This window comes from Bombus pyrosoma, linkage group LG13, assembly GCF_014825855.1.
Source record: "Bombus pyrosoma isolate SC7728 linkage group LG13, ASM1482585v1, whole genome shotgun sequence".
In the NCBI taxonomy this organism is placed as follows: domain Eukaryota; kingdom Metazoa; phylum Arthropoda; class Insecta; order Hymenoptera; family Apidae; genus Bombus; species Bombus pyrosoma.
Genome location: NC_057782.1, coordinates 9,292,034 through 9,316,405, shown reverse-complemented (window position 1 = coordinate 9,316,405; position 24,372 = coordinate 9,292,034). Strand labels below are relative to the sequence as shown.

General features: G+C 39.8%; 1 protein-coding gene across 8 annotated transcripts in view; it reads right to left on the bottom strand.

The window, feature by feature from the left end:
• Positions 1-24,372, bottom strand: part of LOC122574302 (putative polypeptide N-acetylgalactosaminyltransferase 9) — a 295,412-nt gene that overhangs the window by 202,359 nt on the left and 68,681 nt on the right. For 5 of the 8 annotated variants that reach the window (XM_043741736.1, XM_043741737.1, XM_043741730.1 and 2 more), the window contains one exon: positions 15,391-15,463. The exons of 1 other annotated variant lie outside the window; for it this stretch is intronic. The gene's annotated coding sequence lies outside the window, so the exon portion shown is untranslated. Of the gene's footprint in view, positions 1-513; positions 755-15,390; positions 15,464-16,886; positions 17,361-24,372 lie in introns of those variants that run through there. 2 more of the 8 variants (XM_043741733.1, XM_043741731.1) reach the window with 2 other exon arrangements.

Here is a 24,372-nt window from a genome sequence, read left to right as displayed (position 1 = left end):
ACGAAAGTTTCGCGTGGAAGATAAATCGTCATTATTTGAAACGCCAAACGCAAACTCTCCCAAGGAACGATTATTATTGGTCGTTTTCTGTCTATTATCAGTTAAAATAGTCGACGTAAAAGAAAAACCAAGGAGAAAGAATCGAAACCGGATCGATACAAGAAGAGTGTCGCGATTCGTGTTAAACGTCGATTTAATCGAGACACGAATGAACACACCTATCTACTTCGATATTCGGCCGAGTTGCAATAAATCTTTGCTTTCTAGATATACTATCACCGAGAATATACCACAACAAGCTTAATAAATCTATAAAACTCGTCACAAGTGTCACGAAATCAACAGGTCCTATCCTAGAGCGATCAAAATTCCGGTCTACGTGCGGAATTTTCGTACATCGAGATGATCAATCGGTGAAACTTGGTACTTGGTATTTTACAGATCAACGTAAACTTTAAAATTTAATCCCCACCCTAATCCTAATGCAGTCGAAGGAGCAGAAAAATTACTTACAAAGTCAGTGAACGATGGACACGACGACGATGATTCAAATCCTTTCGAGCGAGGCACCCACGCGCAGCTCCAGGATAACTGTTTCTCTTGCGCGATATTTCCAAGTGCGGGCGTCCGAATCACTCACAGAACACGCGGTTTCATCGAAAATCGGTGCACGAAATTCGATTTTCGTTCGCCGAGACAAGTCACGAAGCCAGATATACGCTTTCACAGACCGACACGATTCACGAAGCAACCGGCATACCTGGCGACGACCAGGCGTTAACTGAAAGCGTATGGAGGCCGAAGAACGCCGACCACTACACCTGTGTGCCGCAGGGAATCGTAGTAGGAGAGGGCGAAGAGAAGGAGAAGAAGTTTCGTCGAAGAAGGAGACGCCCGCAATGGCCTTTACACGGCGGATATGTTTATCGTGATAAACGGGACGCGAACAGCTGCTCGGAATCCATTACGAGCAATCGCGAGGAAGAATTTCGACTTGTTCGACGATTTGTCGTTTCCAGAGAGAGGGGAGATTAAGGTTCGAAGAGGGGAATCGAGTTTAGCTGGAAAAACGAATTTGTTTTGGTGACTTAGGGAGAAACGGGGTAGGAGCCGAGGACCGAGGGATACGCGGATTTTACGGACAGGTAACTTTAAGTAATTGAATTTGAGTAATTTATGAATTAATTAACGGAATATTTGTAATAAAATCATTAAAATTTAGGAGAAATTGAGAAGCCGGGATTTTTTATGCTATTTCTTGGAGAAGTAACGTGACAGGAGGAGGAACGTAAAAAATTACTAATTCGGTAAGTTGCTAGCGAATTGAAAAGTTCGAGGTAGAAGAAAGAAATGTTTTCGGCAAAAAACGTAACTTTCGTTGCGAAGTTTTGTCTGGGACACAGAATCATTTGAATGTGTAATGTGTTTTATGAATTATTAATGCAAGATGAATGCTTCCTGTGAATGCCATTTCACGTTGAAGAATACGATCAATTGTATTCTGTTTTTATGCAAGTTTGTAAATTAAGAAATAACCCTGACCTTCCTTTTTTCATTCTAACAAAATGCTTAAATTCAACACCTCTTCTCTGTGCTTTACTCTGTCGAGTAAATTTTTACTCGAATAAAACTCACTGTCATTTTATTCACGATTCTACCATCAAACTTATCCACTTATCTGTTTATTAAGATATACCTTTACTCAATTGAAAAAAAGAGATTTCAAGAAAGAAAATAAGGATGAAAGGAATAATTCCCGTTTTTCACGCAATTCCCGAAAAATGGCTAAGCGAGAGAGAAACGGACGAAACTCGTTATGAAAATAATATGAAAACTCGTTATGAAAATAATATGAAAAGTATCGGCGTAGCTTGAACAAAATATGCAAACCTGTTCTCGCGGGAGAAATGCAACACTCTCGAATGACCTTTGGTCGAAAGTCGAAGACCTTGTCGACGATCGGTTCGACCGTCAATCTTTCCAATAATAGAAAGGAAGGAATCTTCCTGCGCATTCCCTACACTTTCTTGGAATTAAACCGTAAACCTTAGCGGGCTCCACCTGTTGAAGGAAGAGCCTGCAGGTAATTTATCTTAGAACGAACCGGTCTCCAAGTAACTTCCTTCCTACGACAAACTTTGATGAAGAAGAAAGAAGCGAGGAGACGTTTCTTTCGAAAGAGCAAGAAAGATATAATAGAGACTCGCCTGGTGATGTAGATCTCCGAGTAAACAAATGGAACTGCAATTGTTCAAGTTTTTACAAGCGACTTGCCTCGAGAACTGAAACTTTGTTCTTTGATCGTTTGCGAACTATTCTATAGTAATTGAATGTAATTAATTTTAATATTCTTGCAGGGTTTTGTTTGTTCGAGGACGTAATTCTTCTGAAATTAGAATTAATTATAGAGGATATACGTAAGTACTTTAACTTCTTTATAATGTGTACAGTTAGGTGACGTTGATGAACAGGTGTACACCAGCACGCATCTATAAATTTCACAACACGCGCTTGTGATCTCATCTGATGATGGAATTTAACTTTCGACATTAATTTTTTTGGTCAACGTACATGCTCCTTTTACTTGAAAGTTCATTTTCATCGTATTTTCATCGCTGCTACTATCCTCTAATTGCGCTTCTAAAACTGACACAGCTATTTGTCATAACAGCGTCCTCGGAAGTTCCAAGACCATTTAAAAGATCATTCGACTCTATAAAACGGACAGTCGAGATATCTTGATTAATCTATTAAAAACCGGGATTAAAGACTACTGGTTGATACCAACGATAATAAATTGTAAAGCGCGGCCCAAGACAAAGAGAAACAAGTATCGAACCGCAAGTTTCGTTTAATTGAAAAATGAATTGACCATGGAACAGACGAAAAATAGAAATAAGATACATCAAAGCCCGGAGCGTAAGTTGGAAAACGCGAAAACCAGCGAACCAGCGATACAGAAAAATTGCAACGAGTCGAATGGTGGATAGCTATGCGCGTTTGCATGCTGCACGTACAAAACGATTCCCTGTTTCATTACCGTAGACTGTGGTATTGTATTGGCGTCCGAACAAATTGCTTCCTTCCATGCAGTTTTCGGGCTGCGGATGTCATAAATACACCAGGTCCACCTATAGGGAATTCGTCGGCTAGAATTCATTGGTTACAACATCCGCTAGGAATCGTAAGTTATCGGGATTCGCGCCACAAGTATCGAAATAGGATTTATCCGTTCCCTTCAAATTAATAAATACGTAAATTTATCTATTCGCTTCTCGTACGCTCTCGTGTCGCTTCTCGTAACAACGGGGATGCGTACGACACGTGAGAAGCGAACTAATCGACGTGATACTTTACTGTAAGGTGTTGCAAAGCGATACAAATTTTAAGTATATATATGATATGTTTCAACTAAAAGAAGGAAAAAAATAAAACAGGAATTGTTACTGTAATTTAAATATTTTTTACCGACTATCTGAATCTATACGAAAGTACGACGCTTCTTAAATTCCTATCCGTCTTCGCGGAATCGCTTTAATTCCCATAAAAATTGCTATTAAGATCAAAGATTCGTATTTCCGTGGCTCCATTCGATATTTCGTATAATTTGCTTAAAATGCGTAACATTTATCTGTGAGATATCTTACGGAGGAAGAATTAGGTGAAATATCGATGGATATTAACCGAAGAAAAATCGCGCAAGTTTCAATCGATCGTTTACGATTTAAGCTTCTCTTCAGAAGCAAGTCGTCGAAGAAGTCTTCCTGCAGATTAAACTCTCTCGAATCGGCCGAACGAGACGAAGATCATCGATGCTCTACAAGTACATCCTTAATTCTGATTAAACGTAATCTTCGATGGAAAAGTAGCGCGCTTCCTATCGTTCGGTCTGCAAGTAACCGGTATGGGTGGAAAAGTTTCCCGGAGTCGTTCCGTTGGAACTCGCGTCGAACGATTCGAGACACGAATCGACTGGACATCCGGCCTGGAACTCTCTCTCTGTTTGCCAATTTTCAAGGGAGTTCGCGTGCAATTGTAGAAAAGTTTCGTACGTCTGATTCACGAGCGAAAATGGAAGGTGGAGAAACTTTACGAAATTCCTATTATCACAGTGTGAACTGTTATTAATTGTTGAAAGGGCTGAAAGTTATAGCGATGTACCGAGGATTAAGAGCGAAATCGACAACTGACGAGTCGGAATATTTCTACGTCAAACGAATAGGAGATAAGATTGATAGACTTACGTAGATCGAAACCTGCCGGTAACGTGAAGTACCAGGAAATAAACATCGATAAAAGACTGATACGACAAAAGAGGCTTCCGGAGCATGATCTTTGTCTTGGTATTAGTTTGTCGAACGTAAAGTTTTTAGCGAAGAACTCTGACATTGCACGAATATTACGCGAACCACGGACTACGTGAAAAACGTATTGAATCTCGTGACGGATCGCCGATGAAGCTAAATTACAGAAACGCTTAGCTCGGAGAAAAACGTGCGAATAAATTAATAATATTTCGAAAAACAATTACCGGAGAGGAACTATTAACCGAACAACGCGTCAATGACTAACGACTATCTATTAACAGGCTGTTCGTTCGACGATATCAACTTTGTTTCACAATACCACATCCCGAACAATAAATATACAGGCGGATTGCCATTATTGGCGCTAACGAGACGTCTAACAGGATTTCAAAGAAACAACGTCACATTCCGCAACTGGCATTACCTTCGCATTAATAATTGATTAACCACAGGCAAAGCGATTATTTCATAACATCAAGCAGTGACATCATTTATCGATCTCTGCTAATAAATAAATTCCAATGATTCCTTTGTTCTGTAAGACGATTTACAGACGGTTGGGCAAAACTTTTAATTATCCATCGCAATAGGTAATAGAATTTGGCAATTGTAAATGTACCTTGAATTTTGATTATCAAGTATCACAGCCAAAAGGTGTGCAGAAAGGTGATGTATGTACGTGTTCGATTATTCAGGGATGAAAACCTTCCTTTATGAGCTACGTTACTGCGAATATTTTCAACAATGTAAGAATGGCTAAAGAGTAATTACAAGTTCTTATAAAAGACGTTTCTCATAAAACTTCATTGCCTTTAATTGCGCAAAGAGCAGCCAACGAAAAGGTTACAACTAGATCGTACATTCGCGTTTGACAGAACTTTTCTTTCTTTCCTCGACGGGTCAATCCGGCGTTATTCTCAACGTGCTTTATTAAAAAACGCAGAAAACACTATCACCAATCGGAAGCTACGTGGATCGTTGTACATTTTCTCCACGGCAAATGAGAAATTCCCGTTTGAGCAGACGAATTTCATAATTAATTTCGCTTCTCATGTCCGGACCACCAATCTCCTCGAGTCTTCCCTTTGGGTAATTAATAAATCATTAAAGAGCGGTCAAGAACCCTTTGTAGATTCGCCCCGAAAAAAACTGCTCTTTTTCCAAATAACAAAAAAAAACAAGAACAAGAGAACGAGAAGCCTCGTTTTGCCTCCTTTCGTCTCACAGCACTTTACAACGCGGTGTTTATTTAATCGTCGTTTGAGATTCCGACTTTCTTTCCTACGCCCTGCTGAACTTTACACAATTACCAGGACGGGTCTTCTTCTTCGCTTGGATTCTCGAGATTACTAAAACAATACGACGACGACAGTTAACGTATTTAGCGGAAAAATGACAGAGGGTGTGAATTCCGTGGATGATAAAAACGTAAAAACGATGGTGGCGCCAAGCAGAATCGTCGAGAGAAGCGTTAACTCCTTTACTTTTCCTCTAAAATACCTAAATCGCGAAGAATTTCGTGACGCAATCGTCTATTAGACGAACAACGGTAACATTTCTCAGCAGAAAATAAGCGGAAATAGCGGAAAGTAACCGTAGTGTCGAAAATCCTGGAAAGCAAATTCTGGAAAATGCGTTTCACGATCGACGTCTCGGAAAATCAGTATCGCGGCCCGTCAAAATTGTTTAAATAAATGATCGCGACTAGTCGTCGGGAACACCGTGGACACTGATATGGGATTCGTCACGGGACGTTGGTCTATCGATATCGCGTGTCGATACGTGTATCATGAAAATATCGAAAGTATCGACGAGGGGCCACGGTGGATGTCAACGAGCAAAGTAAAGGAAGCCAGGCGTCATCTTCCAAGATTTATGACTCCTTCATCCCCCATCCTCCCCTTCAACCCCTGTACACATCGGAATAGATGGTTTTACCTGCACTAACTTTACGACCAAGTAACAGAGCCTCTTAAATCACTGTCATAATTGAGGAGGCTGCAAGAACAATAGAAGACAGATGGCTGAGAATAAGCGTTCGTTTAGGGAACAAAAGACGAGACTGCACCGGAGATGAAGCCCCAAGGAATCTTATGGAGGTATTAAGGGTGCTAAGATCAGACTTCGATTCGATCTTTCCTCTCTTCTGATTTCTTCCTGACAATATTTGATCGATAATCACAGCTTGATAAATCACACGCGTACAAGATGCTACTTAATTTTACTCGATTTGACAAAGCGAATTTTCGTGATTACTTGTTTGTTCGCCAAGAAAAGAAAGAGAAGAAAGATATCTCGATAAACAGAGGAAAATCAATTCGTGAAATTTATTGTCACAGCTATTCGTACAAATATAGAGTGTAGTAATCAGTTTAATAGCACGGTGTTCGAATGTTAAATCCAGTCAGTGAAGATGAATGATTATCCTTGCAACTGATAGAGAAAGAATTCATGGACGAGCCAGGTAGTTTAATTGATCATTTGATAGCGATCAGATTGATTGATTGCTTTCTCTCTTTATGGAAGAAGAGCAATGCAAACGTCGCCAAAGGTAGGATAAATTGATTGCTTGTGATTTTTATTCATTTGAAAGACTCGAAGGAACTGAGTATAAAAGCGAAAGATTGATGATGCTTACCTTCATCGACGTTCCAGTTATAATATAAAGGTACAATGGTGTCAATTCTTTACTCTATCGCGAAAGTAACCTATTCTGCCGTGTTTTAAAATCAAATGAAAATAGCATAGCGTGTTTAAAAAAAGAAGCATCTCGCAATTTCCGCGTTGGCTCAACAGACATGGCTATCAGCCTGACTATTATCAGAGACTCTGACAAGCCCTTCGAAAGGAGAATCGTCTTCGAAAATTGAGTTCACCGTTCTTAAGTTCGAACTACACGCGTGTTTACGATAACAATCGTTTTCCCCTTTAGACCGCGTGAAAAATACAGCATTGTAAAATGTATTTTTCTTACCGATGCGTTTGTTCCTGCATTTTTCATGAAACGTCACTACCTCTACAAAATTTCTCTGCATGAAGGTGTTTCTAAAGTTTCTACACTTTTAGATAAGAAAATATTTCTATAAGATTTGCGTAAAACAGAGCACGACTCTTTCAACGAAATCTTTGAAACGTCATACGAAAGTAAAAATTCACAACATCGTGCAATCATTAGCTCGAACGTATCTGCAAAAGATAAAGAAATTACTCTGCAATTGTATTTATCCAGCGCGTTCGATAGGACGGAAGAATTCACTTTCTTTGGATCGAAGGAAGAAATACAGTGTTGTTAGGCAGCTTGCGACAAATGCAACGATCATAGTCATCTATTCGCATCAGTCGCTCCCGCCGAGTAAATTTGCCAGATGGGGAACATGGCATCCGAATTTCATTTTTCTTCTTTCCTTCTTGGCGAGGCTCTTTCGTCCGATGCTGTCCTGGAAGCAGCGATCGAACGAGCCCTGGCTCTTACATCACTTTTATGTCCGTCATATTTCATGCTGGCCAAACGTTCCGACGAATGATGCATTATTTAGAACGCAATTCGGGGAGAGCCAAGCCGGGACCTCGTGGAACAAATGCGCGCGAAATGGGCCAAGAGCATCCGGCAGAATGTCGTTCCTCTTCCGGGCGATCGATCGACCTACAAGCTTAATTTCGCTACGAGTCCTCTCGCTCGAGAGACGACTCAAACTTCAAAACTCTCTACGAGATAGATCTCCGAGTGCCTCTCTAAAATTTTACGACGAACAATTCGTTTTTTCGATGGACGAATCGTGATGAAACATTAAACGTAGGTTTTCGAAATTTTTTAACGCTCGACTTTACATGCATTCTGCTAAGAAACTTGTCTTAAATTTTAGCGGATTGTGTCAACAAAATTGTAAGTGGGAATTATTTTTTATATTACTACAAATTAATTATAAATCGTTACATTTCCTAGCCTTCAATTTTTCCAGCCGACTATCTTCCTCGCCAGAGAAAAAACCAAATTGAACGCTAATCCGACAAAATATCATGGGCATCGGCCGCGGATATTTCGAATTGTCACGAGTATCCATTCTTTTTTGTTTCATTTCGTTTCGCCTCGAATAACTAACAATTCAGTTCTAGCTTTTTTAATCTACGTGTAAGCCACAAGCTTCGTATTGCTACGGTAGAGGAGAAGAGAGGTAGAAACGGAAGAAGAAAATGTGGAAAACGTATGAATATCGCGCGGAGTGGGAGGTGCATTATTTAGATGCAATTTTTTTCGGAATCACCGACACGCGAATGAATGGGCACCGGGCAAACCGAAGTGAGAAGATTAATGCTTCGATCTGACAGCCAAGCACGAACTTTCAATCTGCAATCCGCGTTTCCTTTCACGTCCCCGCGTTTTACGTAGCAAATAATGTGAGCGACGCGGACAAACCGCGACGAGTTCATTGCAAAACTGTTCCTGGGCACCTACGGTTATCTACGGTTCACGCGCTGCTGCATAGAGCTATGGGGTTTTCTCTACGTGACAGGTGTGAAAAGAACGTGAGAAATTCTATTCGCAAAGGAGGACTTTGATTGTCAGTGAGGTTCGCGTCTGCAACTATTTAGTTTTAATATATGGAAAAGGAATTTTATCGCTATTTCTAGCCGTCAACAATTTCTATGTATTATTCAGCTTTGTATTAGTAAATCGTCGGGATCGATTCCTCGAACAAAGTGTCTAATGAATAAATCGTAATCTTGGATCTTTTAATTATTCAGTTTTTCGATCTTCCAACTTCCGAATTTTTAAGGATCCATAATTCTTTAAAACGCCATTCTCTTCGACTCGTCAATTTAAATAACTCATCGATTCTTTAAATACCCTACTTGCTCGTAGCTTAAAGAGAATCACCTCGAGCGTTCCTCAAAACCGCTTAATGTAAAATAGACGAATTACTCTTGTGAATGTCTAATCTTACATATATCTTGCCTCATGCCGTCAAGATTTTAAAGCTTCAATCCTTAACCCTTGAATTGAAATATCTTCGTCTCTCGAACGTCTAAAATCTTAATCATTTGGATGGCCTACTTACCAAAAACCACTTTATCTCTATCGTGTAATTTTAAATTGACGAACTACCCCGCGCGCACAGCTACTCCGTTTTCAACTGACACGAATATCAGAGACTAGCTCGACACAGCGTCCCCAATACCTTAATTGCGTCCCCCGACATTACTTGGGCTTTCTTCGTGCCTTATGCGTACACGGCCCTCCGAATTAGACGCTCCACCCCCGAGCCCATTAGTGTCGGTGGTTTAATTAACTGCCACGATAAATTGCCGTTCGACCATTCAGTTCGATAAATCCACTTACCGAGAACTTTACTTTCCATTCGACGCGTCTATCGTAGCAGGGAAACACCGATCGTCGTTATGAATAAAGTACAATGTAGCGGCGGTGACGTGTAACGCTGGCCGAGCCAACAGCTTTCATTTCGCAACGAGACGTGACGCAGGTGATTTAATGTCGCGCAATTGCGCGAAAATATCCAAGGTTAATAATTAGCGCCAATTAATTTATCGGTTTCTATTAATTAACCGGCCAGTCGACGAATACGCTGCGCCAACTGGCTGCTTATCGGAAACTATAATTGATACGCCTTTTCAATCGGTCAACGGATATATTATCGTGTTCGAGGTTTCTAGGCTTCATGGGGAAATGCCAAAAGAATAGAAACATCGCGTCTCATTTAACTGGAATTTTAGGAAATTTGAGAGTAAGTAGCGGAAATTTATCTCATTAAGTTAACAAGGAAAGAATGTTTCAGCGAAATAAGTAAAAATGGATGTTTCGGTTAGCTGTGGGAAGCAAACGGCGAAGAAGTTCGTTGAAAATTTATTTTATAAATTTATTAGAAAAAAGGAGTATCCAAGGAAATATGGACATATAAGGCCCGTTGTGTAGTCGTATGCTTCGTTAATCCTCTGAACGCATAAAGACGCATAAAATGTAAAATAACTAATATGATTAATTAAGAGAAATTAACGATCCTTAGTTTGGCCTGTAAAAGGTTTTTGAAAATTATGAATAAGAAAAGATAGCCGAGTTGTGTGAATACGGTACAAGTTCATTAACAGGTAATTCCATACGATAATGCTACGATGAGATAAAGATCGAGAGAGGCAGAGAATGGAACTACCTTTTCCCATAAAAGCGAAAGCACGTTGCTTCTGCTTCCTCTTTAAGCCATTTCTTGCTACCTCTGTGAAATTTTTTGCGACTAAAATTATATTACGAGCTATATTTTCCAATCTAGTATTAGAGTATACCTATATGTTAAAAGGTAGCTAACGTTCATGGCAAGAATTATATGCCGTCACATCGATCTCGTATTTAAATCATTATAATCGAAGTAACAAATTTATAAATCTTAAAATCTCTAGACTCTTAGAGTTTTGAGTCCATGAAATGTATAACTGTGATAAATATCCTTTATTCTATTTGCAGATAATCGCAAACCGGAAGCGATTCGTAAGAACCGAGAAGGGAACTATCTTCGTTAAAAGAAGCACCTATTCCCACGTGAACCCAATGAATAAGATGTCACGTGCAATCCAACGACTACACAGCGAAGGAAAACTAAGAACCGGCGAGTGATAAAGGACATGGAACTCATCAGTCATGTCGCATCACACTTATAGCTATCAGGGGCCCTCCTGTTCTCTTTCCTAATGCTGATAATATTTCAGAGACGAGACCGGAAGATATTGCAAGAATCGTCGAACACGATTGTCCGAATATCTGACGACGAATTGCTCCAGGAATTAACCAAAGATCAGAAATTTTTCGTCTCGTGTTATTTACGTGATTCCATAACAAACTATGAATTATAAGATACATTAAACTGTAAAAACATACAACGAAGCGTAGTTCTCTTATATTATACCGGCAAAAATATTCCGAACAATTTAATCTGTAACAAGATTTTTAAGTTAATTTCCTCCATGGATTGGAAAAAATTAAGTAACTGTTTATAGACACAAGGGAATTGAACAGATAGTGTATACTAGAAACGGAGCGACATTGCTAAAAATTAGTTAAATTTATCTATTTGTACGGAAAACACAGATTAGTAAAATTCACTGTAATTGAAAATTCGTCCGCAGCTTAAACGTACAGTTCCATGAAAAGCGATGGGATATTGCGAAAGTTTTGAACCAGACTGTACAACTTACCTAATATACTCAACACCGTATTAAAAAAACGTAAACCATATGATAGGTTAACAAAGGCACGTTCAACGAGAAGAGCGGGTAATCAGGAAAAATTAACGATGTTTAATCGGCCACGACCGGGGAATACAAATCGTCAATTTCTTAGCGAGCAGGCCGGCGTGTCTTCTATAACGACAAATAATGGTTCGCGATCGATCATGTCTGGTCTGGGTTTTACAGACCTTTTAAGCGCGCACGTACCGCTGGCAGACGATACGAGGAGAAGTCTAATGAACTCGACGACGCGAGCGCTCTATCACTCTTTCCCAACCCATTGCTGGTCCTTTTTTCTTGCCACGCGAGCCCGCAACAAAAATCCTCGTCATCATGCAGATTTATGCCCGTGAAACGAAACTTTTTCGCACGTAGAACCAGAGCCAAACTTCTTAACCGATGGTAAAAACGTTATTAAATGACCGGCCAATTTTTCCGACGCTTTTTAACTCCAGCTTACAACTACTCCCGTTCTCTTTTTTATTGGAATGAAAACGTTCTTATTGCTACACACTGCAATTGTTCTTTTTTTTTTCTTTTTTATTTATTTATTTTTTTTTTCGATGAAATATGGAAAACGAAGTAAATCCGAAAGTATCATCGTTCTATGGTTGATTTATCGAAGTGAGAAGGCATAGGAATTTTCTACGCCGGAATAAACTTACGATAACAGCTTTCGTTTTTATCCTTCTACGATAAGGGAGAGTGGAAATGACCCATTTTATTTTTATAAGATGTAAAACACCGTAGAATGATTTATGACGGATAAGACACTGTATGAATGTTACACGATGGATTATGTTCCCTTTTTACTTTGCTTTTTATTCGGAGACACGCGAAACGACTTGCTCCATCTTATTTACAATTATTATTAATTTGTGAAAAATATTCGAATATGAACAATCTCCTCATCTTCTAATTTTCTTCTCTCTCTCCTTTCTTTTTAAACAACGTAATAAGAGACGGTTATTCTGTGAAAATTATACGAGATACATAGAGAGATATAGGCCCTCTTGCGAATATTTTACGGTGGACAAACTTGCGACTCTGATTTCCTCTTTCGCTTTAATAAAGTACGATGGAAACGATTTGTTTTACTTTTGTAAGAGTTATGCGAGGTGTGAAGAATTATAAGTTGGTTTATGATAGACGAAATCCATCTTGTGTGAAGGGAACAGGCTTTCGAGAGATCATTAATATTCATGCCAGCTGGATGAGGTATCTGTGTCGTGCTTTTTTTCCCCTTGCACTCGACGCGTTATTTTTCCATAAAGGGACTACGCGAACGAATACTATTTACAGGTTTCTCGATTGCCGCCACACGGCAGAAAAGAGAAGGAGAGCAACGTGATTTCCAACTCTCGCGTTTGACGAACGAGAGATTCTGAATTTTGGATTTAACAGCGATTTTTATGCAGATTGGACCGAATTACTATGATAATGCGATATTATAATTCCCATTTACATAATGTATTAACAATGCTTATAATAACCAGCTTGTTGTTTGCATCGTTCCCCTTTCGATGATGTTTCTTCCGATTTTATCGTCTCTAACGACTTCTAATTAACGTTTATTAGAAGGTTAATCTCGCGGATCGTGCTTTGACAATTTGTTTAATAACATGTTTCTCTACTTATTTTTATACCCTAAGCTTTCCAACTGCTGCAAAACATCCGATTATTCGACCTCAAATTAAAAAATTCCTTCTCCAGTGTTTAATCACAGTACGTCGTATTTTCCGTAAATTTAAAGAAAGATCCGCTTGAAACATTTCCAATTTCATTTACAAACTCATCGTCAATATTCTACCAAATGTTCCAATCAAAAATATTTTGCCAATCTTCTCAAAGGAACAAAAAAATTATGGTGCGAAACGCTCGAATCATCGTACTCCAATTATTCTCAGATCATTGTACGCGATCCATCGACGCGATACCGCTACGTTAAACTGGTCTGACTCGAGCAATTAGAAACCGCATTCGCCACGCGGAACAACGCTGTCGCGGAACACTCAGGCTTATTCGTGCTGTACATACCCGAAATATGGCGCAACTTGGTCAAGATTCTGCGAAGATCGCGGGCTTGTTGGTTGTCGGCTATGGACAAAGGGAAATCCACAAACTGAGGCCGGGGAATTTCATATCGTTGCCCCTTTGTTCACCGTAACAACCGCCGTTTGACTCACCCCTGCCAGAAACTTCCGGAGATCACAAACTTGGACGTGTAATTGTTTTAACGGTCCGATTCGTGACGTGTATCTTGATTGGAAGGAAACTATGAGACGAGTAGATTGGTCGAAACTACGCCAAAGTACGTCTTTATAGGAGCTTCAATTTTCCAAGTTCGCAAAGTTCCGAGAATCGAACACGGCCATAGATGTCAGCCACTTGTCTGCCATGCGGTGCTCGCGAATTTTGTCCCAAGAAGAGCAAAAGAAACCGTAAGAAAATCTAGTATTCCCGTTGATTCATCGAAGAAAACGATTTACGTTTAATCGTGTAACGTACGTTTGCAACGGTATTCCGCGAGATTATTTAACAAAAGACATTCGTGGTGCCTTCAAACAATTTCAAACATCTTGACAGACACGAAGCAAAATGTGAATATAACTCGACGCAATACCAAGAGATCATTTTTACTCGCCGCAGAGTTTTATCTCGACCCTTCAACCCTAGCTGGAAGAAGGATACAAAAGAAAGGAGGAACTTAATCAGAATCTCTGAAAGAAGTATCCCTATCCATCCCCGTTAATCCCACACGATCATTCCCCAAACAGCATTCTCTAAGCAGTATCCTTTCCCTGGGAGCATCCCCTGTGACCGAGAAACTACCCTCGATTACCGCCAAAGTCTACCCAGTAGGAACCATTTTCCAGTTTTTTCGCCCCGCAAACTGCTTGATTTTGGGCTTACAAGCGGCTCGTTTATTTACAACGCGTCGCAGAGATACCCGGCGATACCTTCCTTTTTTTTCCCAGGGAAGCATTATTTAGCGGCGGCCACTTATATTCGCGGTTGCAACGAGTCAGCCATTATAATTCTCCGGAGGTAAATAACCGCGGAGCTTACCCTCGTATCGCTCGTTTTCATAAATCGAGCCACGGGATCTTTGTACAAAAGGAACGGCGAACGTAGCGAGCAGAGGCTAGAAAGCAGCCAAGAGGAGGAGCCAGGGAACAGGGAGGAGGCTTGATAATGAAGCCACGAAGATACACGGAGGCATCGTGAAATAAATCCACAGCAACGAATGAATGATAAAGCACTCGAGGTGGGAGAGGCGATCCTCGAAGAACAGTAGTACAGTGTTATCGAAGTGAGAACGCGGCGACTAAGCAGAAATATAATGCTCCGCGCTAGTCTCTTGACCCTGCCATACAAGAGCGCTTAACGAACTGTAAATCATCCTCCATGAGAGCTTTGACGAAATGGTCCATTTGTAAGGAACCCCGTCTTCAAAGAAGAACGAACTTCTTCGGGACTATGTTTGCAGACCATGATGTTCGGGAAAGGGTTTCGAAGAACTACGCGTTCGGGAGACTGCGAAGAAATATCTAGAGCTGCTTATCGTGATTCTGAGAAAAATTTGCATTGTTAATTGCAATTGGATATCTTCAAGCGGAAAATCTACGCTTCGACGATTGAATAAATGAAACTGACGTCGTAAATTTAAAAGGTGGAAAAGTCGTCGACCGATCTCGAGTGGTTGGATAGACGATCGTATCGAACACTCTGTGAATAGAAATTCTTCGTTGAAATTTGAGAATTTCAGGAAGAATAAAAGAATGGGAAAAGAATCTTCTACTCGGAAACCGGTATAATCAACTTCCCTCGGTGTACCATAAACACTTACCCTTTCACAACCGAAGCAGAACTTCCCTCTAGCGTAATTTTCTTTCCGACGAGGCTTACTGACCGCTCGAATTCTGAAACATAAAAAAAAAACGAGAGAACCAATTAGCCACGGTGAATACCAGTTTCGTTCGTGATTTTATCGAAATTATTGCCTCTTTCCGTCTACCACGAACTAAGTTTCTCCCTGTTCGTACCGGTGGCTGTATTAAAAATTCAAAGATACCGTCGGGACGGTTAGGACGACCGAGAGAAGGAAAGGGAGAATTGAAAGAGAAATCGAACTTCTAACTCGGTTGCGGCGTCGACGAAAAACCACCCCTGACCTTCGAGCATCTCTAGAGACGATCGTTCCTTTCCTCTTTCATCCCGAAGGATTCTTTGCCTTTCCCTCTCGACAAAAAGTTTCATTCGTCTGCAGCGCTTTCAGCCGCCTTCCCTTCGTAACTGGCAAAGAAATGTATTATATCGACCACCCCCCTCCGGAAATAGCGTGAGAAGTACGAACCCTTTCGCAAGAGTTCCTCTTCGGTTAGGTCTGTTCCGCATTGGTATACACGCGTACACGCTTGTGAGAGATGTTAGAAAAGCAACGAGGAGCTATGGTTTCTTATTTAATCTTACAAAGTTCAAACGAACGCCGTCAATCACGTAAAGAGAGTTGCGAAACTTGTTCTTCGTGCTTCGATTTGATCTAGTGGCGCATAGATTTCTAAACCTCCATCTTTTCAAATATTCAAACATTCGATATTCATTCCAAACTGTCAAACGTTCGAATGTGTTTCACTTTTTAATTCATAAAAAAAGAGGAGCAATTTCAAAGTTAAAATTAAAGTTCAAATTTCTTAATTCTCAAATTTAAAATAATGCCAAATTCCAAACGTGAAGTGAAAATATCTGTCTGAGAAATCTTTGCGTAAATCCCATCGCATCAATTACGTACACTACCGAACGTGACTGGTTATGTCAGATGGAGAATTCGATTTTAATTGGAATTCCATGCCAGAGAATATTTTTCGAGATGGAGGAACGAGAGAAAATATAGTTCTGGATAAAACGGATAAAAAAGATCAAGAATCACAAAGACGAGCTTCGAAATAAGGAGAGTCGACGATTATCGACAGCTGTCGACGATATCTAGATTCTAAAAGACTCGAGTAGAAATCATCGATCATATATTACGGTGGAAGATACCAGAGGTTCATAAAGTGACCCAGTTTTGCGCAATTGCGTTTCTTTTTTTCTCGGTACAGAATAAAATTTTACAACGCGGCAAAGTCATATTTGAAGAATATTATATTGGAAGTCACGCAGAACCATTGCTTCGAATTCCAGAGCAATAAGAGTGTCTCTTTATTCTTTACGATGTGTAAGTCTTAACTCAAAATAAGAAGAAAATTAAATTCATTTACATTTTACGCGTCATACATAACGATAAAAGAAACTTTATACAATTGGAACATTACAAGATGACAAGTATTCATGTTGCAAACCGACCTGACAAATTTCATCGGATGAAATATGTTTCGAAGAGTGTGTCACTGTTGATCGCGATTGAACTGTACAGTCTGTAATTCTACGCGATAAATCTTGCCTCCCATGGTAGACAAATTTTAACAAACACAAATAATCGACTATTCTTTCGCATTAGCGCAAAACATTTCCGTGACAATATAGAATTTTCATTGCCTGTCCGTACAAACGGCTGCACTGCAACGATAAATAAAAAAATAATTTCCTGGAAAATTTCGATACGTCGTTGTTTGTTCGAAATTAAAAAATAAACGACATTTTGCGACAGTTGACTTGATATATTCTTTACGCAGCTTAACAGTCCCGCTCGTCAAACGTTCAAATTTCAGAGTTTTTAAATCAGAGTTTCGAAATTTGATTTATCTACTTTAGCCATCTTCTAGGAATATTTTTGACGTGTATTTCAGTAAATGGATTTCTGAAACTCGATCGAATATCCCGAACTAACGTTCCACGCAAACTGAACTATTCTGACAAATGAAATCTCGGTGCGATTCAATTACGACAACATTTCAGACTTATCAAAATCCAGCGAGTAGGAAGTGGTTCGCTAACGTAGAACGATCCGATAAAAATTAATTAGCCACCATGACCTTACTCGGCGAGGATAATCGCGCGTGTTGCACCTTTTTATCGTTCTTATGAACACGATAGGAAACGAGAAACCGTAGCCTCGACGTCGCCGTTGAAACAACGTTCCTTCCACGTTCCATTGTTGCCAATCAAGCAACTTCTTCTAGTCGACAATAATTGAAACGAGCCACACCGGCGTCCAATAACGAATTTCAAAACGTGCACAATCGCGTGCTAATGACTGCGGGAAAATGAATCTGTCGCAATTGCAATTAACGTTACGTTACGATTAATATCGAGTCAACGAAGCATCCGCGCGTTTTCCACGAAATCGCGTTTAATCGAACCGAACTGGTGAAATATAGGCGGTCTCTCGTCGATTCCAAGATTTCTCGACCATTCTCGTGAAAACTTCATTTCATTTATTTACGATCGTAGATCAACTTTTTCAGGAAAAGCATTCAAATAACAAATACCGTGCACGACATACGCAATTTTCATCGCGACACACAAAAATACGTGAACGTATTCTTCGCCCTCATTCCAAGGAATAACCGGAACTATCTATTTCTAAGGCATTATCCGAAAAAACGCGTGCAGAAAAGAAACAGGAGAGAAGACACCTCAACTTACGATTACCTAAATCGTCTCTAAACCGTCGTCTTCAAAATGAAGTCAACATTTCCATCTCGAGCGGAGACGGTTCTCTGGGAAATTTTTCACAGCTCGCTCACGTCTTCCATTAGGTTACTTGGCGGATAGTTCGGTTACGTGAGCTTTTGTGCGCGGCCGCGAATCTCACGGACCCGTCTACAGACACCCTCTATTACGTTTCACCGGGAAATTTCCCTTACAACATCGTACTTCGTTCGCCACGTCGCGTGTAACCGTGCCACTTTTCCCCCGCGTTTTGCCTGAAATTCACCTACCCGCACGCACACCCTTCGTAATTCGCCCGCGAAACTTTCTTGCGTTTCTACAGGCTACATGTAAATAAGCTGACTAGGGCGTGTGCGCGCGGAACACTCCGTGTATAGACGATTATTAAAACAGCCATTATACGCGTGCGTGACATTGTAGCCCGCGTGGAAACGAGAACGCAGATGGAAGACCATAGCAAACTCGAACCACGCTCTTTCGTTTAATATACATAGCGTTCCGACTTTAATACGCTACAAGCGAAAATAAGAAAATAAGTTTTGTGCAAAGTTATCGTCCTACGCTTTGTACTACACCGCGTTGATAATCAGAGCCGCGTTTGCCACTAGGCACAAAGTAGGCACGTGCCTAAAGCCCGCTGAAAAAAGAGACCCGGACAAAGATATTGGTAAACGCTGCATGAAATAAACAAATCCACTGGCTTTGATTTCGAACATTAACTAAACGAATAAATACCAATAATGATACTTATTGCAAAACCTTTGTACAATACAAGACGGTCTCCTCGATCTTTCGCGGTAAGTGTCTTAAAAAAGGAATTACTTTGTCGTTGAAACAGCAGTAAACAAAGTATCCATAAATGAAATTGAAAAGTCAATTGTTCGAGTAGAAATGGCTATTTCGTTATTTCATAAGCTGGATGAATTCAAATTTGCTGCAGTAATATATTTGGGCAATGCTTTTAAATAGAATAAATGCTGCTAGCAAATGGTTGCAATCATCCACAGGTTTAATATCTACGATGATATCGCTATATGGTAGCAACTTTATTAAAAATATCTGTAACAATTTCAAGGAGATTGAAAATCAAGCTGAAAATACCATTCCAATTAAATATAAAAAAAGCGCCGACTAACGAAACAAATATTTATGGATGACGAGAACGTACGCTTAGAAAGTGAAGCTTTTAGAACGAACATATTTCATATAAAATATAAAATGTAATTTTAATAGATAATAGAATAATAATGTACTTTGTAATAGAATAGAATCTGATTTATGCAGAAGAGGCGCTACGTAAAGGTACAAACAATAATTTTAAATTTATGTACTTGTGTATATATATATTAAAAACTTGTATCGAGTGAATTTATAGCAAAGACGTAAGTATCGATGAATTCAAAGTGGAAACGAAACGATTTAGTATATTAAGTAAGGCTGAGAGCACAGTCCTGGCTTCTGATAGATTGAATTTTACAATCGAAAAGAAACTGTTTCGCGTTAAATTCCGACTACCGTCCGACGTAACATCAACCTCTCAATACCATTCCATCATGTAGCCTTCTCATAACGCTTCGTTGAATTAAAAAACGAACCAAAAATATACAACGTTGGAAGGAATTCCCGTTCGCGAACAATTCGATGAATCGATAAGTCGAGGCTAACCAGGCGACTATGAAAAGAGTTTTATTCGCAAGCCTCGGCCTTTCAACTAGATGGACTTCGTTGGGCGAATTTATCGAGCAGGTCGTTCTTTTATGATGCATGAGATTTCCTCGATCTGTGGATAATGGAATGGGAAATAAAGTGCGAACAATTCCGTCACTCCCTGTTCGTTTCGAGTCGCGACGTTTTCGCGCGATCAAGTATGCACGCGCGCGAGCTCGCACGCTCGCGCAATCGTACATTGTTTGTGTGGCAAGTGCAGACGCGGGAAAATGCAAATCGGCGCATGAAACTGCGGGACAATCGGTTTAAAATTATACGATATAGGAAGCTGTAGCGCAGTTGAATCGTTTTAGGAGAGTACGCGTGTCAGGCGTGATATTTTCCCTTGTTTTCTTTTTAGGAAAATGGAACGTGAAAGCTGGATGACGGAGCACGTGAAACTTTTGAAAGATTTTGAACGATAGTAAAACGACAGCGTGATATAAAATAAAATGGCATTTTGGCGGAGGGAAGATATACCTGCGTTTTGTATCATTGATATCAGTGATTAATTGATATCATTGGAAAAATAATACTTGAAAGTTGAACTATTGAAGTATTGGGCAAATCGATGCTGTATCGTGCAATGTAAGATAAAATGAAAGTTTGCCTCGTCTTCGTTGATTTTTGACGTTAATTTTGCGAATGATTGAACTCCGATCCGACTCAGTTTCAATTCAATTAGATCGTAATGTTATCCTATTCTCTTCGTCTGTAGTTAATTGGTGAAATTAATATCGCGATACCAGTATCCTACTGGTTACATATTGCGTGATTGCAAAATAATAAATACTTGAAGTAGTCAACGAAATGTAATTTCTCGCAATTAAGATGATATTGTGTGCAGACGCAATATAAAACCGCAGTTTCCAAAAAGGTGAGCAAAAAGATCACGTATTAATCACTTCCAAGTGATTTTCCTCCCATAATAATCTTACGAAAGTAGTCAATTAAAAGTAATTAATTAAAAAGTGGGAGTTACCGCTTCCTTTATCGATTGTAATTAATTTCAAACCGTAAATGTGCACGCGATCCCAGTAAATGTGCACATCGGAATCCTTAATTTTCTCAGAGCCTGACAAGCCGCCTGTGCCGCTACGAAATCAATTAAGTGGTAATCTACCGGCACATCAAATAAATTTAATCACTGTCGGGCGTCGACAGAATCCCGGAATTCCATTCGTCAGTGTCGCAAAGTCAACTTTGCCACGGTTACAACGAAATAGCGTCATAAACGAGCATCGATAACGAGCACAATTAATTAGCGCGATTTTTTACATTTTTTACAGTCACCGAGTAAGCTCGAAACCTACATCAATCTGTTGCAAATACGATGCTGTATACCATTTTTTCTTTCTCTTTCCTTTTTTCTTCTTTTTTTCTTTTATTAATTTCTCATCGCGATATAAAAGTTTCTGATTCAAAGATGAGCCGATTAGCAGGTTAAAGGGAAAGAATTTCCATCGATTAATGACTCAATTAGGATGACCACGTACAGGCAAAACGATTCGTTACTGGTTAAATTACACAGGTGTCCGATCGGTAGTGGCAAGTTAGAGATAAGAAAATCGCGTGAAGAGGCAAATTGGAGGATCAGCCAGGCGAACATAATACGCGCAATTCGCATAATGCACACGTATCGGTAATAAGAAGTGGTCTTGGCAATTAGTGTCGAATAATTAAAGGGTCGTTAATCCCTTTACGGGCGGCTACACTAAAATACCTCGAGCCGAGAAGAGGTAGAGGAGGAAAGCAAGTCCAGAAATCTTGGAAGACTGGTCGAGGCTTGGCTCGAAATTGTAGAAACTATCGATCGTTTCGGGAGCTACGTCTTAATTCTTGCCAGCGTTTCTACGCGGAATGCAATAATCGTACGTTAAACGTGACACGGCTCGCCATATAATTAATGTCATGTGAGAGGCGAGTGTCGCGTTACAATGCATTCGCAATGTCGTTGAAGCACCGTAATTACCGTGAGTTTGTCTTGCCTCCCCTGACAACAAGCCCTGACAAAGAAATATAGCAAAAACGTTATACTTTTTCGAGAGAAGGGAGAAGAGGGTTTGCAGCGTGGTTTGTTTCAAGTTCTGGGACTTGTTTTTTCACTGCGACAAATGGTCGTGGAAAGAGAGGTAGCTAAGTGTGATACATAACAGTAATAACATTTGCTAATATTGGTTAAGTGAGATATATCGCGTAGTAATGATATTTGGTTGCATTATACTTATATCATATAACGTGCATATTTTTCTAAATTATGCAATAGCTACGGTAGACGTATACCTTTGGGAATTAATAACTTTATAGAGTTTCTAAATTTATACCACATCTTGCGCCATTGTGATATTGTTACTTCTCTTTCTTAAATTTTCCCGTCTAGCCATACCGTCCGTTATTTCATAATATTCCCATTGCTCGTAATATTTCGAAATAATCGAACCTATGAAATAAAAGGAGGCAAAGATTTCAGAGATATCGAAGACTAACCTGCAGTCGGGTCTCTCTGGTACTTACCACGCGGTACAATTCCTTGGATCGATATTAAAAGCCGCGTGGCGCTAAATATCACGAGACAAAGGCATGCAAATGTTCGCGAGGATAACAAGTGCGGGAGGAACGCAGGGGACTGGGTTCGATGCGCGAGAAAGCGCGAACGCAACCGGTGCTTTTATTTTCGTAAATTATTTTAACCGTGTGTGTGCAGCATGCGCGAGCCTACGTTTTACAAACAGCAAAAAGTGAACGAGAACAAAAGAAGCACAGAGGAAGAAGAGGACCGAGGAAAAAAAAGGGACTCGTGCACTCGTTACCGCTGGACGAACATATGAAAAATGCATGACGCCGGAAGGATCGTTATGCTAATTCGTTCGACGCCGCGGCAGTTTCGTGTACAAACTTGCTAGCCACGTCTACACACACGCGTGCAACACCATCGATCGTAATTAAACCTGTCCATCAGATTTCCATCGGGCGGCTGCTCGATTTCCACTTTCATCGTGTGTCACTTCACCGCTGTCACGGTGTCGGAAAAGGGGTTTCGCTAAGTTAGCTCCAAGGGTAGCTTCTAATAATAACGATATTCCATGTATGCGGAGCGTAGAACTTAATGGTGAAATGGAAAATTTTGCTGAAATTGTTTTGATTAATATCTCTGGCTTAATGTTTCTAAGAATTTTGTGAATTCTGATGCGTCTCGGTGATGTGATAGCGAGTGACGGTTTCAATTAACCAGTAGAAGTAAAACGAGGAAAAATACTTTTTCAGCTATAACGATCTTTACCTTATTATCTACAGTTCAGGAAAATTTTCAGTAATATTGTTCAAAAAATTGAACATCGATGTAACAGCCGTAGGTTAACTTAACCTGAACGTTTTCTTCCAGAAAGGTAATAAACTTGACCAGGATTTTTCAATCCTACTTTCCTAAAGACTAGAACACATGATAATGAATCGGTATAAAAGTAAATTGAGCGTACCGCGTGCATTTTTAATTACATTCCTCGAGCCTCGATGATGAATCTTGATGAATGTATAAATTACTGGAATGCATGAGCGCGCAAGCATGCTTTAGGATGCTTTAACACTATATGATTCTGTAATCACTATTAAAGCACTCCTTTTATTTTTATATCTTAATTATGCTTCTACCTACGGATATTTAATATTCTTATGTGGAACGAAAGATCTCCACTTTGTTACCACATTCGTTAAACAAAAACATTTAACAGTAGTACTTGGTTTGCGTGGCTAATGACGTTTGACCTTTCTACCAAATTCTCTGCGATTGACGCCGTAACTATTATATATTTACGGTATATTTGACGAAGTATATATATGTATAGATAATGTATTGATACAAATCGTGTATTTTATTCGCCGATGGTTCTATCGAACATCATTCCGGTTCGACTAAATTCGCGATTTTCTTACGCGTATCTACTCAAAGATATATTTCAATCAGAAGACACGTCGCGTTCCGATATTCCACCAGAAATACGAATAGCACTTTGTCTGAATCCACTCATACGCAAAGCACAAAACCGAGCTACTTTCTACCGTGATTCGACAAATCTCCCCTCAGTATCTGTAATCCACAGTGCGTTTAATATTCATACATTCAAACGAAGATACCTAGCCATCATTACCCGACGATTACTATATCCCTGGAAATTTCACCGGCGTTAAAATTCGACCGAATGCGTTCTGATTCAACCGAAATATTAACAACATTGATAGGGAACATTTCACGACTACGGTTCAATTAAAGATAAAGCGCTAATTGATGAAATTTGTCTAACCAACATACGCGCATGGTCCATATATAGAGCTCACTAAAATTACCAAATGTTTAAAAATTTAATACCAAGCGAGCAACGTACAAGAAATTAAGAACGCGTTATTTTCAAACTATAGATCTTTCGACCTATTTATTCAATACATTCTAACGCGTTGTCCTATTTTAGACCTCTAACGAATAAACTAATTGTTTCAAGCATCGCAGATAATCCGT